The sequence below is a fragment of the Nycticebus coucang genome, chromosome 24 (genome assembly GCF_027406575.1).
Source record: "Nycticebus coucang isolate mNycCou1 chromosome 24, mNycCou1.pri, whole genome shotgun sequence".
Lineage (NCBI taxonomy): Eukaryota > Metazoa > Chordata > Mammalia > Primates > Lorisidae > Nycticebus > Nycticebus coucang.
The window spans coordinates 31,369,849-31,385,904 of NC_069803.1; the positions used below are offsets into that span (position 1 = coordinate 31,369,849).

At 49.3% G+C, this 16,056-nt stretch overlaps 1 protein-coding gene across 2 annotated transcripts in view; it reads left to right on the forward strand.

The window, feature by feature from the left end:
- ZMAT4 (zinc finger matrin-type 4) overlaps positions 1 to 16,056 on the forward strand; it is a 344,755-nt gene that overhangs the window by 164 nt on the left and 328,535 nt on the right. The gene's annotated exons all lie outside the window — the stretch shown is intronic.

Here is a 16,056-nt window from a genome sequence, read left to right on the forward strand (position 1 = left end):
CAGCGGCTTTGCAGTTTACCATAGGCAGGTGGATTTTGCAGGAAGAAAAGTTTAGGGCAGGAAATGTGGCAAAGGTGGAAATCACGTCTTTTGTTGGGAGGAGGACAAGCCGCCAATTTGGAAAACTTGTGCGCTGGCAAGAAGTGGGCTTGTTTACTACTCTGAATGAGCTGTGCCCTGGTGGGTCCAGATAGGTCTGGGCTTGGCTAGAGGTGTCTGCAGGGTTGGGGTGTAGTTTGGGCTTGCTGAGGGAAAGCAGGGGGACCCCAGGATGTGCTGTTTCCTGGTGGACCCACCCCTGGGAGGCTGGTTCTGAGAAACAGGATGGGCTGTTTGGGGTTTCTCCTTTACATTATTACCTTGATCTGCCTTCCCCAAACTATCATGACCTTCAACTTGAGTCCTTCCTCAAACTTCGGTCCCACCCCTCCCTTCCGCCCCTCTCCCCCTCTGTCTCAATGCACCTGATTTGGCAAAGAAGAAATTTCCTAGGATGTAGGGCCTGTCTTGTTTGACCTGGTGGGCATCTTTGTGCCACGAACTTGGTGAGACACCCTCAACACAGTTCTCAGAGGAAAAGAAATCATTTCATTGATTGGCTTTCGAAAACTCTGGAAGACTTTCCAGGCTCTGTGTCCTGAAAAACCCGGATGGAGCTAAATTTGATCCCGTGTGAAGCTGACACCCTTGTCACAGAAAGGGGTGTCCGGGGCCCTGAGTATCACAGCAGCTCCCCGAGGTGCAGGCTGGTGGGAGGGGTGGCTCTTCCTCCAGCTGGCTCTGTCTAGGTGTGCAGGTTGTTTGGGTGTGCAGGTGCATCTATGGCAGAGAGATGGTGCTGAAGTCACCATCCACACAGCTTTGGTAACTGCTCTTCAGGTGAAAAATCTCTCCATATCAGGCAGCCGGCTGGGCCCAGAGCACCTTTGAGCATCTAAATTGTGAGACCACAAGGACCTCCTTTGCTCTGAGACCTTTGGTTGATGCTTGGGAATCTCCTTTCCCCAGCTTCTGCCAAAGGGAGGGGTCAGGTGGCTGGGCCCCTAGGAGGACGATGGGAAGCAGGGTCTCCACAGGGAAGCAGGTGATGGGCTTGGCCTTGACCTTCCTTCTTGGTTGCGTGCAGCTGCTAGTCACGTGCCCTCTGCACTTCGCCAGGTGTGCCCTCAAACCTGCCGGGTTCTCAAGCTGCTAGTCTGCGGCTGATGTCACAATCTGGAGAGTTCAGGTGAACTTCCTCACTCTGACGTCTGTCCTGGCCCTGAAGCTGGGCAGTTGGGTTCCCATTCCTGGAATGAGTGAAGATTCTGGGAGGATCATGCAGCAGCACCTCTTCCCTACGACACCCTCCCTGCCAAGGTGCAGATGACAGTCTCCATTCTCTGGTTCCACAGATCTCTTTCACTGGTTAATTCTTATTTTGTTCCGCCAATTCTCCTCCACCTTTTAAAGGCAGCTATTTTGGGTGGGAACTGTTATTATGGAAGCCCTACTCACTTTAATGCTTAAAAAAAAAATAGCTGCCTATTTTTATGTTTTTTTTTTTCTGGTCAGGATACAGGCAGCTTTTGCTTCTGCACATGCTATCTGACCTAAGCAAAGCAAACTTGCAGCCTGCAAATTGTAATTCCTTTGTGTTGGGGGTCCTGGAGTGGAAGGAGAACTTTGCTGCTGGGTGTGTTTGGTGGAGGACCTCCTCCTCTGTGGTCTGTCTGGGGCATGAGAGCCCCAGAGAGCCCAGGAGAGGTCACACTCAGCCCCTGGGGGACTTCAGCGGGGGAAGCCTTGTTTTCATGAAGATAGTCACAATACTAGAAAATGTTCTAGAGTTTGAGGGGTGTCTAAGACCCGGAGCAAGAAGCGTAAGTGGGGATCCCTTCCGTTGATACAGATCTGCTAACATTCTATTGTGATGGAAAACATTAAAAGTAAGGCATTTAAAACAGCTCCTGCTGGTGACTCATGCCTGGAGGGAAGGCAGGCGGGGGGCAGGGCGCGGAGGGCGATCTGCAAGTGGGACACAGGGTGGCTTCCTGCTTCTCCTTCCTCCTTCTCATTTCTCTTCCTTCGATTTCCCCATTTGGAACAGAGATCATTAAAATAACAACTTTAGACTAAAAAAAGGATCATAGGAGCTGACGGATAATTGACGAAGTGCAAAACACCCTCATCACAGCTTCACCTCGGATGGGGTGGGGTGTGAAACCCTGGATCTCGCCTCTGCTGATCCAGGGAGAGAGTCTGTCTCTGGTGTCAGGCTGATCAACTCCTTGTGAAGCTGGTGCCTGTCTGTGTGTGCAGAGGCTCATGGATGCTCAGGAAATTAAATTTGCTACCTGTCATTACCTCCACCATGATGGCTTTAGCGGGGACCCCGGGTAAGCAGTGTCCACAGGTGTGGCATTTTCCCCTCTGCCCGCTGGCCAGAGGGGAGCTCCCTCCTTTAGCCACTACAGAGGGGAGGGGGTGTGTGTGTCTTTCTGCTGTTCCAGGCCCTGTGGGATTTCCCTGGCACAGAAAGGTCCCATCCTTATTTTTCTGCCCCTCCACCCCTACCACCCTCCCTCTTATCCCCTTTCATCATAAACACATCAGTAAATCATCTTTTTAACCAACCCGCTTTGATCTTATCATTTTGTGCCGATTTTTCTGTTAGAGAAAACTGTCCCCTGAAATAGAATTGAAAACATATTGAAATTTTTATCAGAGAAGAGCTTTTTGCCTTCTGTTTTAAAATTTAATTTTGCGGTTTTGGGGAAATCCAATAAGCCCGTTTATTGTATTAGGTGTTTTTTGTAAACGCTGTTACACTGTCTTCTTTTTCTTTTACGGGCATGTGAATTCTCCAGTTATCCTGGGGGAGGCGTGTCTGGAGGGTTGAGACACTCTGAGCTCCCTGAGAGTTGAAGAGGTTGGAGCACCACGCACTTATTTGTTCAAGATGGAGTGAAGGCTGTTTTGAAATCTAGTCTGCGAAGTGTATTCACCACACACTGTTATTTTTCCTCCTGGTAGGAACATTTCATATCCAAAATTATGAGTAAATAGTTCATCTGACTCACACTTCTACTCACGTGCCCTGCGTTCCCCGTGTAGGAGCTGTTTCATACTGAAGCAGGTATCTGTATAATCTTACTTAACCTGAGCGGTAGGTAAACCCCATTTTTCTTCTGTCATTCCTTGGGGTTGGAATTTAGTAGTTGTGCATGCCTTGCTTACCTCATTCCTGAAAGAGTTAAACAGGGGATGTCAGGAATTCTGGGGTGTGCAAGAGAGACTGCCCTGAGGGAGCAATGAGGTAATCCTCTCAGCCTCCACAGACCTCACAAGAGCCCCAGGCAGTGCAGCTGACCTGTGTGAGCAGACAGGGCTGTTGTGTCTGAGCCCAGGCCTGTCTGATTCCTCTGTAGCCCTACCTGGCACAAGCCCTTACTATGTCACTGTCCTGGCGTTGGCCCTGCCACAGCCCCATGCACACAAGTGATCTGGGAAGCTTTAGCAAGCATCAAGATTTGTCTGCCACGCTCCCAGTTTCTTTGTTCTTTGTCCTCTTGTTCCTAAAGCTGTGCATAGTTGGAAAGGGTCAAACCTCCTCGTTCTTACTACAGTGTGAACCATTAATAGTATTGCCACTCACAGAGGTATTTGCGTTCTTAATGGAAATCAAAGACGTGTGTAGTGCAACTTCAGGCATCTGCTAGTGGGACTGAGAAGATGGAGTTTGGGCAGGGAGCACACTGAAAAATCATGGCCCTTTGCTTTTTGGTGAAGGCTGTTCTGTTCTGACCTTTGCTGATGCCAGGCTGCAGCCCCGGGGAGCATTGTGGCGTTAGGTCTGGCACTCAGGGTGACCTGTGCTCACTTGCCCTTCCTGACTCTTAGTTTCCTCACAGGTAGAGCCAGGGGTTTGGGTTATGTTCTTGTGGGTTGTTTTCTGCTCCAATCTTCTCTCCTGGTTTTGGCCCAGGGTCCTTTGTCCCACGGCAGATGCTATAGCTTGGGAAGGTCTGGAAGCGTAGAGAGCGCCCTCACATGCGGGCTGTAGTGACCAGTGGTGCTTTCAGGTTGGGAGGGGCGGCGGATGTCACACCAGGAGAAGCACAGGATGAGGGCTGATGTAATGACTGATTTCGGTTTAGGAGGGATGTTACGTGGAGGATGGCGACCAGCTGTTCCCCATCTCCAGCAAGGATTGAACGAGAGAAAATAGACAGAAATTGCAGCAGATGGACTTAGATTAGGTATGAGGAAGAATTTTCCATCAGCAAGAGTTGTTTAAAAGGGAAGGTTGTTGAGCCTCCGTGATGATGGGAGATGGATAGCTGTAGGAAACGGAGATTTCCGCTGGAGGAGCCTGAGATCCAGGAGAAGCTGAAATGCAGGGCCATGCCCTGTCCAGATGAGGCTCCTTCGATATTTCTCCAAAACTTCATGCTCACTCTGGGGCTATATTGAAGCGACTGAGAATCAAAGTTCCTGGGGTGAGGGGACAGGGAGTATAGCCAGCCCACGCTGCCCTCAGGGCCTGGCGACCCCTTCCCACCCTCACCTCCCAGCTTTGCCTGACAACTCTTGTCTGTTGCTGGGGGGTCTCTCATCAAGTGCAGTAGTTCATTTCCAGATGAGGCCCACAGACGTTAACAGGCCTTGGTGTGGTCACACAGTGAGCCATTCACAGAACAGGGTTCAGGGTCATGTCCTCCATCTCCCAAGGAGGTGCTGTTTGCTTTGTAACTCATTTTCTTCTTGTGTCTAAATTGAACAGACCATTTGCTTTTTTCTAGGCTCCTAATTTCTCTCTAACCAATGGCAGAGACAGGGACACCTCGGCTAGATGCTATTATTGAGGGTCCATCACTAGCACCGTGTGCGCAGTCCCAGCTCCCCTGCTTTACATGGTATGCTCTCCAGTCCTGGGCGAGGGTTTGGAAGGGGAGGTTGAGCCACCCCTGTGGGGGCTCCTGAGAGTTGCTGCAAGGCCAGTGCAGTGGGAATGTGTGCCCAAAACCAGAGTGGAAAGGAGACAATGGCTAGAGCAAGGAGGGCTGGGAAGACAGATGTGGGAACATGAAAGATGTTTCATCTGAATCTTACAGATGGAGGAGACTTTAGATTTCTCTTCACAGTCTTCACTGGATGGTGAAATAAGACAGGCCCATGGCACAGGGTCTACCCTGGATGGGACACTTTACCTGTCTCCTTTACAAACATGAGGGGCAGACAGAGGACAGAGATGGCCCAGGGAAGGGTGAAAACTGCTGTGTGTGTGCTGGGTGAGCTCAGGGCAGGGCCCAAAGGCTGGCTGTCAGTGCTGCTGGGGAGAGGAGGCCCCCCAGAAGCATGAGACAGTTGTGGCTGTGGAGGGCTTTCCTGTGGTGCCTTGAGCCACATTGGTGGTTCAGAAAGGGCAGAAATTCAAGGCCCAGCAGAGCCTCCTGCAGAAGGCGGAGCAGCCCATGACTCCTGAGAGGGCCTGAGGCTAACCCTGCTTCCACTGCCTGCCTTCTTCATCCAGTCGGGTGATGTCTGAACCAATCAGGTGTCTGGGGTATAGTTTTGTGTCTCCTGGTGCAGGGCACAGCACGGTTTGCCAGATTTGGGGTGATCAGAGGAGGCCTCTTGGACAGAGTGGCACCTTGAGAATTAAGAAGGAAGCCACCAGGTGGATGGCAATGCAGCAGGCAGGAGGGGACCATATTTGCAAGACTTGGGAGCAGGACAGGGCAAGGTATTGGTAGGACTTGGGTGCTGCTGAGCCTGCACACGTGAGTCTGCTGTGCAGGGGCAGAGGGTGGTCGTGAATGCTGGTTGCCAGGTGGTGGGGGCAGCTGGCTACAGAGGGGAGCAGAAGGGTTTCAGGCAGAAAATGACACAATCACATGGTCACTTTTGCATTTAAGAAAATGATGCTAGTGGTTGTGAAATAAAGACTGAGAGTGAAGTTCGGGGGCACAGAGTGGGGGCCACCCTGGGACTGAGAGGCTGGTTTGGAAGTAATTTGCTGCTGTCCAGGTGAGAAATGGCGAGGGCTGGAAGGGAGACACAGCGACGGGGAGGGCATAGGAGGGCATAGGAGGAGGAGCATCCCAGGGCAGCACTTTGACTTCATAACTTACAGGAGATCAGGCAAATAAGAGGAATTATTCATCCCTTTGAGAAGAAGCTGACAGGTGCCAAGGAAAGGTCACGCTGTGAGATAAAGGAGAGCTCAATGAAGACAGGAGGGGAAGGCTCAGGTTGAAACTGCAGAGAAGGACAATGAGACCTCAGAATCGATGCTCCAGTGGAGGGCAGGACCATGGGAGGGGGCTGGGAACGAATGCTGTTTTCCGTAAAGTATTTAAAAGAATCAATCTTTTCTCTGATGGAAAAGCAGGTGAAGAATGTGAATGGAGGGTTCAAACACATTCGAGGGAAGTTGGTGGCCACAGAAGTACATAGAAGTGTCCCACCTCACCAATAATTAAAATGTGAAGTTGAAAACAAGGCATCATTACCCGCAGAACAGAGTAACAAATATGAAAAATGATCGTGTCTTACCCAGTGTGGGTAAGAGTGTTGCTGGGAAATGGACATTTTTAGACTTAGCTGGTGGGAAGATAATTTGCAAACATTGGAGACATAGCTCAAAATATATACCCCTTGAATCAGTACGCAATTTCTCTTCTAGAAATCTATCCTAAGGAAATAGCCAGAGATGTGTAAAATAGTTCTAATTAAGGCTATTCCTTTCAGCATTATTCATCATAACAAAATATTGAATGGGGGATTAATTATAATATGGCTCATCCACAAAATGGAAATCACGGAAACTATTAAAATTACATTGAATAATACATAAGAATATGGGAAAATGCTAATCATATATATTAAGTAAAGATTTAAAAGTAAATAGAATATGGTAGCAATTACAATGAAAGGTATATGTAGTCCTGGAACTAGGACGGTATGTATCAAAACCTTGACAGTTGTTATCACCACATTGTAGGAAACACATGAGTTTTGATTTCTGTAAATGTTTTTGTATTTTTCAAATTTCTGACAATAGACATGTTATTTCGCTTTTTAAATTCAGTCACTCCAACCACAAACATTCAAGTACTAAGTATCCGAGTAGCAATGTATTAGGTGCGTGTTGCTACCAAGATGTGCAAGGCCGGCCCTCTGTTCTGAATCCATTTGGTGAGATAAGATAAATGGTCTCTTGAAATCCAGCAAGTGCTGCCGGCATCCTGGGGAAGGGCCTGGAGTGTGCAGGGTCTCTGTACAGGACGTGGTCCCTTGGCCCTGTCACCTGCAGTGTCAGGCCTATCTAAGCATTTCCATGATCACATCCATCTGCTCACTTTACAAGCAGACAAGCTGAGGCTCAGAGTGACAGGCTACGTCTTGGCCGGGGTCACAAAGCCAGCATGTGGCTTTGCTAGGTATAAAAACAAGAAACTTTGATGCCCCTGCCACACTCTTTCCAGAGTGGGCTGTTTTGAGCATCCTATGTGCTCTTAAGGGAATGGCAGATTTCCACAAAAAGGTATGGATTTGCTGCTTCTTCCCAGAAGCCATGCCTTTTCCTTAATTCACTTATTAATTAAAACCACATAACGTGCTGACAGCTGTCACATTTAGGCAGACTCTGGGTGCTGCAGGCTCCCCAGAGGCAACGACCCTCTGGTTCTCCTCCTGATTGGACTTCTTGTTTGTTCCTGTTTTTCTGGAACACGTTAGCTTCCTGCTGTGGCTTCCTTTGTTGCATAAACTCCAGGCAGCCCAGGACAGTCTGCTCAGGTTGGGCGTCACAGCTGGATGGCTCTGTGATGTGTGCAGGGCCACCTCTGGGCTCTGGGCGTCTTCCCTGGGCTGGACAGGTAGCAGCTCTGATGGGCAGGCCCCTGGCCTTTCACAGGCTGACTTGGTAGAAGTGGACAGGTCTGCCTGGAGGTAGGGCAGGAGGAGGTGGGCGGTGTGGCTGTGAGGATGATTTGCCGCTCTGTTTATTTTAATAATTAACTCATGTTGTATGGTATTTTGTATTCACAAGCCTCAGAGGTGGGTGGGAAAGGTATTGTCATTCCCATTTTGCAGAGGAGGAAATTGATGCTTGGGAGGCAAAGCCACTCTTCTTAGTCGTAAGAACAGCAGACCCAAGATCGAGGCCTAGAATGAGCTGGGTTTTTCTGCCTGTAAATACTGCCCCACCTTGTAATTAATAAGGACTTGTGGCCCCCACATTTGGGTGAAGGAGGGATGCAGAATAGTGCCCCACACAGCCCTGGCAGATACTTGAGGAGTTAACAGCAAGAGAGGACAGCAAGAGAGTTAACAGCAAGAGAGTCCAAGGGTGTATCCAACAGAGCCCTGCAGTGTGAGACGAGGGTAGGTGCTGGGGAAAGGGATGTCCGGGATGTCCAGAGACAGAGGGTCCTGGGCCTGGAGCACTGGAGAATGCGGGTGATTTGATTGGCAGGGGACATTCTCTGTATGAGTGCAGGTCTGACTGGCTGTGGCTGCCAAGAGGCCACGTGGCTTCCATTGGAGGACTGGGAGGGCGTGATGGTGAGAAGTGCCTTGGTGCCCCAGCTTTCCAGGCTTTGCTGCATTCTCAGACGTTGTGACAGGGGTGAAGGGAGGCAGAGCCCAGAGGCTAGAGGAAGCAGGCTGGTGGCTCTCACAAGGCCTCTTCCCCACCCTGTGGCCTCTCCGGGTTTTGCTGAGGAGGATACGGCTGCAGGAAGAGAGAGGAGGATGGGGTGCTGCCTTCCTACCAGCCTTCCCCTCCCTGTCTGGAACTGAGGATGTTCAGAATGTGGGAAAGAGAGAAGTTATGAGACAGAAAGAAATAAAAAAATAAAGACAAGGAGGGGAGCAGACTGGGGTATCCTTGGAGAAACTGGGAGCCACGTGCAGAAAGGAGGTAGCAGCCGGCAGCACAGGGACACGTGTAACCTCTGTCCAAGTTGTAAGTTACAGGCTTTTCAGAATGATAAGACACAGATAAGAAGGAAAGAAAAAGAGCTTAAGACTGCTTCTTGTTTTCAAATTTGTGAACATTTGGTCATCCCTGGGTTTCACAGATGAGGAGTCTGTGACTCAGGGAGATGCCAGGCTCCTGAGCGGCGGATTCCAGGCCGGCGCACACCTGCTAGTTCCTAGGGCCGTCCGCTCGCTCCTTCTTCTGGAGGCTGTGTCCAGGATCCCCAGCTGGGCGGCAGTGGAGGGCCTGGGCCAGCATGGGAAGGAAGCGTGGGTGGGCCATTGCTCTCTCCCCCAGAGAAGCCCCTTCTCCATCTGTCCCACCTGGACAGTGATGTCAGGAGTGGTTGGTGGGGAGTAGCTGGCTGGGCGGCTTCTTTGTAGTTGTGGACTGGTTTGCTTGAGCACAGGACACTGCTGGCTGTGGGCGTGTGACCTCTATGCTGAGGCTCTGCTCCTTAATTTCCCCACGAGGTGAACAACGTGCTTCTCTTCCTCATCCTTAATCGGAGACGTGCACTGCTGACATTTTATGTGTTCACTTAAAACACGAGACTTGACAGGTACACTTCTAAGCTTTGAGAACACAGCAGTGGACAAAAGTGACCCAGTTCCCATCTTTTCAGAGCTTTGATTCTAGTGGGGAGGCAGATGGTAAACAAATCCATAAACATGTTGGAGGGTGACGTAAGGAGTCCGGGTGCCTGGGGGGGCTCATAGACATGCTGTGGCTGAGACCTGAGGGCAGTGGGGGGTGGTCTGTGTGGTTACACAGGGGATCCATGGTCTAGGCCAGGAAGAGACCCTGAAGCTGGAGACACTTGGGGCAGGGACAGCAGTGAGGTCAGGGTGTACATCCTCACACCACTGGGAGTTTTGAGCCAAGGAGTAACAAAGTCCAGATTTGAGAGGACTGTGTGGGCAGCATGTTGGAGGGGGCCTGGGACAGAGGCAAGCAGCAAGAGGGCAGTTGCTTGGATCAGGGTGGCGGATGGAGGAGAAGAGGTCAGATTCTGGATATGTTTTGAAGGGAGGGCTAGCAGGATTTGCAGATGGGTGGAATGTGGGGCTTGAGAAACACCAGAGGGTGGGGGAATTCAAGGGTGATTCTAAGGCTTTGGGTATGAAATGGAAAAGAGCATGGAAGTAGCAAATTGTGGGGGCTGGAGTGAAGAGCTCTCTTGTGGGGTGAGAGACATCTGAGTGAAACGCCTGCTAGAGGGTTGGGTTGTGGGTCTGGAGGTGTCAGTGTATCACTGGGACTTAGGGTCATGGGAGAGATGTAATCACCAGGTAGAGAGGAGACAGGAAGAGGGAGTTTTGAGAACTGTGATGTTTGCAGCTCTAGGGGAGACTTGGCAAAGTTTTCCTTAAAGAGCCAAATAGTAAATATTTTAGGCTTTGCCACAACTGCTCATTGTTGCTGTTGTAACACAGAAGCAGCTGTGCATGATGGGTAAATGATGAGCATGGTCATGTCCCAATAAAACTTTATTTACAAAACAGGCAATCGGCCTGTGGGCATAGTTTGCAGACCTTGGGTCTAGGATATTGAAGATGAGCAAAAGGGGCTGAGCAGGGGCAGCCCAGGACCCCTGGCAGGCCAACCAGGGAGAAGTTTGGCTCAGAAACCAGAGAAGCATTTTTGAAGAATGAGGTAGAGATCATCTGGGTCAAATTCTGCTGGTGGATGGAGTAAGACAAGGCCTGAGAATTGTGTGTTGGCATCTGGGGGCTGTGGGTGAGTGGAGGAGAGCGCTTTGGTGGAGAGTGAGGTGAGGACTTTGGATACAGCGCATGTCATCTCAAAGGGTTGCAAAGGAAGGAGGTGTCTGCTGTAGGCTGGGGAGTGTGGGGTCAACACCAGGTGTTCTCACTTACAAATGGGGGCGTGACAGGAGGTTTGTGAGCAGGTGGACGTGATCCCCTGAAGAAGGCCTGAGGTGACAAGAGAGGAGAGGACTCCCAGAGCTCAGTGAGGGACCAGGCCTGGCCCTGCTACTCCTGGGACAGCTGGGGGCAGGAGGAGCGGGATGGGGTGGCTGGTGGGGTTCCTGTGTGTGGCTTCCTCTCTTTAGGGCCTGGGACGGAAGATAAAGAGCCCCGAGGCAGGAGGGCAAGGACTTTGGCCCAGGAGGTTGTGGAGCTAGATGTGCCCCCCTTCCCCCACACACACTGAGAGAGAGACAGGGATGCTGGACCATGACAGAGAGATATTCTGAGTCTCTAAATCAAAATTAAAAGATTTCTGTCAATGTTATCACTTGAGCTTTTCATTGCGGGAAGGGCCCTGTAAATTCTAGAGAGTTATGACTGAATTAACAAGGCCAAGATGAGGATGCGGAGCGAGAGTCCTGGAAAAATGGTCTCACAGACTCCTGCAGGCCTTGAGTGCCCACCTGAAATACACTTGGCCTGTGAGCTTCTGTGTGTGGTGCTAAGCACACATAAGGGGAACTCACCTATCTTTTCTTCGTGTCTCATATTTGGGGTTTTCTTTGTTTTTGAGATGAAGCAGAGAATAAGAGAGAACAGAGGTGTAAGGTCTTAGAGTTTATCTAACCCAAGGGAAGTTTACAGACCTGGCTTCACTAGTTCACGTGGGGCTGGGCTCAGGGGCTCACGCCTGTAATCCCAGCACTCTGGAAAGCCGAGGTGGGAGGATCACTTAAGCTTAGGAGTGTGAGACCAGCCTGAGTAAGAGTGAGACCTGTCTCTTAAAAATAGAAAAACAAACGTACACAGCTATGATTTAATTAAAAAAAAAAAAAAAAAAGAAAGAAAAACAAGCCAAGGGTTGTGGTGGGCGCCTGTCGTCTCAACTACTCAGGAGGCTGAGGCAGGAGGATCACTTGAGCCCAAGAGTTTCAGGTAGCTGTGAGCTATGAAGATGCCCTGGTATTCTACCAAGGGCAATAGAGTGAGACCCTGTTTCGGAACAAACAAACAAATAAACAAAAATGAGTTCATGTGGCTGCTCCAGACCTCAGCTTTCCCAGCTCTGAAATCCTGACACCTACCTCATAGGTATGCTGTAGAGATTAGATGGGGCATCAGAGCTGACCTCACAGAGGAAGAGTCCAGGGTCTGTGGTAGGTCATAAAAGCTGGTGGCTGTGGTGGTGGGGAGTGGTCTCTCTCCTAGGCCAGGGGGCTAAGGTGACCAGGTCATGCTCCCTGTCGTTCTGCTGCAGAGATGTCAGAGTGGTTGGTGAGAAGGCTGAAATGTCTTTTTCCTTGTGTTAGAGTTCAAGCGCTTCCTCTCAAATATTGCCAGTCAAGGTTTTTGGAAGAAAGACCCCGGAGAGGAACAGGGTGGCATTGTGAAGTAGTGTTGTACCTTCAGAAAAATAAACCCTGGGAAGGAAACTCTGAAAGCTGCTAGAACCATAACACTGAGAGAGATTTTAAAGGGAACCAAAAATCTCTGCAATGTTTAGAAACGTGGAAACATAGATTTCTCATAGTAATCAAGTGATTTGTGGGCAAATCTGATCCATCTAGAACCTGAGCTGAGTCAGGCGGATGACTGGCTGCGAGTCACAGAGAGATCTGAGGCAGGCACAAGGCTGGTTCATGACGCTGCAGAACTCTTCTATGCGTGAATTCCTGGGCAGGCAGGTGACTTCAAAGGAAGGAGATGCACTCACCTCGGCCTCCCCTGTTGTGCTGTTGTGCAGGGATTCCCTGTTGGGTGGAAGAGTGTCCTCTCACCAGGCCCAGTGCAGGGGCTCCAGGGCTTTCATTCTTCCAGATGAGTCTGTCCAGTGGGAGCGGGGTGGCACTTCTGCGGCCTCTGAGGAGGAGCTGGCCATGCCCCGGGTGCTCCATTGTCATGGAACTGTCTGGTCAGGAGACATTCCCATCCCTGCAGGGGAAACAATCCGCTTCTTACTCTGCCTCCTACAAGCAGAGGAATATTCTGGTACAACGGGCCTGAGTGAGGGCTATGTTTCTAAGTTGGTCTGATTGCTCCTAAGTGTTGCATTTTTGACTATGAATCGATATTTCTCAATCAACGTTTACACGCTGAGCAATCTGTGGGCAGGACACTTAGGAGAAGCTTGTTAAAACTTTTTTCTTCAACGTTACATTGAAAACACTGTCATGCTTAACGACTGGTGGTTGTTTGGGTTGGGCTGAGCCAAGGAGGAGTTTTAGGGGGTGATGTGTGAATCTTGGTATGAGCACAGAGCATCAACATACCCGAAAGGCTGAGGGTTGATTTTCTACACAGAAAAATTAATTTACTATAGTTTGGAGAAAGAGAATGACAACAACTAAAAAGACAGGAGCGTATGTTCAACTGCTAAACTGATGAGCATGGTAGGATCGTTAGGCATGGTGTCCAGGCTGTGGGAGTTAGTGGTGGCCCTTGCACTGGGCACGTGGCTGTGCTTACGTTCTGCCTCTGTGGCATGAGAGGGCCTGCCTCGTGGGGCTGCTGGGGTTGTCAAGGAGAGGCCGTGCAAGCCAAACGCTGATCAACCAAGAACAATTCCAATAAAAATAACACAAATGGAAGCCAGATGCCATTCTCCAGCTATAAAATTATTGAATGTTAACAGTGACACTGCTTGGTGTTCCAGAGACATGGTAGAACGGTAGGATGGCCAGTAGATGGAATATAACCGTGCAACGTTTCTGGAAAGCGTGAGTTTTGAGGATTTTTGTACCTCTTGATCTGCTTCTAGGATCCTAGCTCAAGAAAATAATCAGAAATTTGGGGACATATGAGTGCACAAAATCATTCATTCCAGTGCTATTTATTTTCTGGAAAAACTGGAATCAACCTTCCCAATGTCAGGGAACTAGTTAATTACGTCTGTCCATACACGGAGTAGTCGGCCACCATAAGCAAACATTCGAAGAGTGACAATGACATGAGAAAATGCTAGTGAGGCTGAAAGTGAAATGTCTTCTGAGCCAGTTAATGCTCACAATTATGCGTGTTTGCATAACACGAATCAAATGCATCACATGCTCATAGAAGGGCCCTTCAGATGGCGGCATGATGGAGGACTTTCATTTTCTTCTTTGTATTTTTTTCTGCAGTTTCCAAATACTTTATGGTGTCTTTATTAAAGTTTAGTATACAAATAATGGAAATTACTGAAGGAAAAAAATGAGCCCCAGCAGCCTCTGAGTGGATGAGGTCCTTGCCCTGGTTGGGATGTGGGTGTTTTCTGTAGATCAGGCCCGGTGTGGATTTCCTGGAAGCCTGTCTCTGTGTGGAGGGAGCTGCCTGCTACTCCTCCCAAATGTTTGTGGAAGAAACAAACATTTCAGAATGAAGAGGTGGAAGTGGCTGTGTTGTGGAGACAGCAGCAGGCAGAGTTTGTGTTCTGCTCTGATATATGTCAGCCTCTGGGACGCTGCTGATGGTTGACCCCCAAGTGCTAGTCACCACCAGAGGCACAGCCAGACTGGCAATCTGCTGTCCCTCTCCTGTGGGTTAGCATTGGAAAGCCAGGCAGGGGGTTCTTAAATCAACAAGGCCACCCTGCCTACACCATGCTCATAGGACATGGATGCTGGAGGTGCTGCGGACCACGAGGAAACCCTGTGAGCAAAGGCAGGAGACCAGAGTGGGGGAACTGTCCTCTGAGGCCTGATGTTTCATGCTGTCTGGTGAGGAGGGTGGCACAAGAACCAAATGTCTGCAAATCCCATTGTACCTTGACTATACCATCGGAACGGGCTATTCAATGGAAATTATTCTTTTATGGCACAAATATCTTTGGAGGACGTGAGTGTGCCAGGTGTGTGTTAGGGGCTACAGCCAGGCATTTCCCGCTGGTTAAGACAGACACCTTAGTTCTGATGTATGTTTTCAAAATCTGGAATTTTTGTGTGTTGGTTTTGTTGAGGGTAGGATGCACCTGCTTTAGGTCTGTGAAATATTGTAGAAATAGTGATTTATTTTTCTTTTATGCAGATGTCCCAGGTGTTTGTTAAGCTTAAATATTTTTCTTTAATTAATTCTTACAACATCTCCCAGAGACAGAGCAAGGAGGAGGTGCCACCTGCCTTCAGACGAAGAGGTGGGGAATAGTTTTTGGTCCTAACTGTGGCCCTGCTGAAATGTTCACGGTGGCCCTGACTTCTGTTCACTGTGGCTGCTTTCAGATTTACCTCTACTGGCTACTGGCCACTTGGAGGCCCTTCACAGAGGAACTGCTGTGTGTTTTCTACCATTGGAAACCATTCATTCATTCGGTCTTGAACTTTTTAAAAATTGGAAGATGTAGTGACTACTGTGTTATTCTTTCATTACACTGCATGCCAGAATGAACTCCTGAGATACTGGGAGGTGCAGGATCACATGTAGCAAGGGTAAATTATAACTTTTGTACAGATGCAGCCTTTTCACTGTGTTGCCTCTGTTGTGACTTGGGTTCTTCCTCTCTGCTTTGGAATCGGCCCAGATGTTTTGCTTCTTTTGAAGATCTGACATGACTGTGGCCAGTTCTATAAATAGTCCCACACATCAGCTATAATGCTGGCTTCATGCTGATTTTTTTCTTCCCTACCACCCACTGAAAGTCTTGGTAGAAAATGCTCTCTCGCTCTCTTTCTGTCTCCCCCTGTCTCCGTTTCTATCTATGGCTCTCTCTGTTCCTGTCCACACACAGACACAGGCATTTATATTTGTGTGTCTAAACATAAGTGAAAATCTTGAAGATACTCAAACACATCTGTCATTTTGTTTCTTTGTTTTTTTCAGGATTTAGGTAAAAGGGAGTTCAAGAGCTTTCAACAACTCTTGAACTAGAGTTCCCAGGTATCTCCTGTGTCTAGGCTCTGTGCTGAATTAATTAAAACTTGCAGTTCACCAAGAGGGCAGTTTATCAGCAACACATCATGCCAGGCTTCCCAGGGATACGAGAAAAAGATGCCTTGGATAAATTCCCGGAGACTTGACAGTTGTGGAGAGGGCCTTTCACAATTGGATTAATCTCTAGGACAGTGGTAAGGCTCTGCTGTGGACGGGGAGGCTTCAACACCAGGTTCACACTGTCTCACAGTTCTGAGTGTGAGAAGTCCAGGGTCAGAGGGTCTGCAGGGCCGGTTCCTCCCGAGGCTG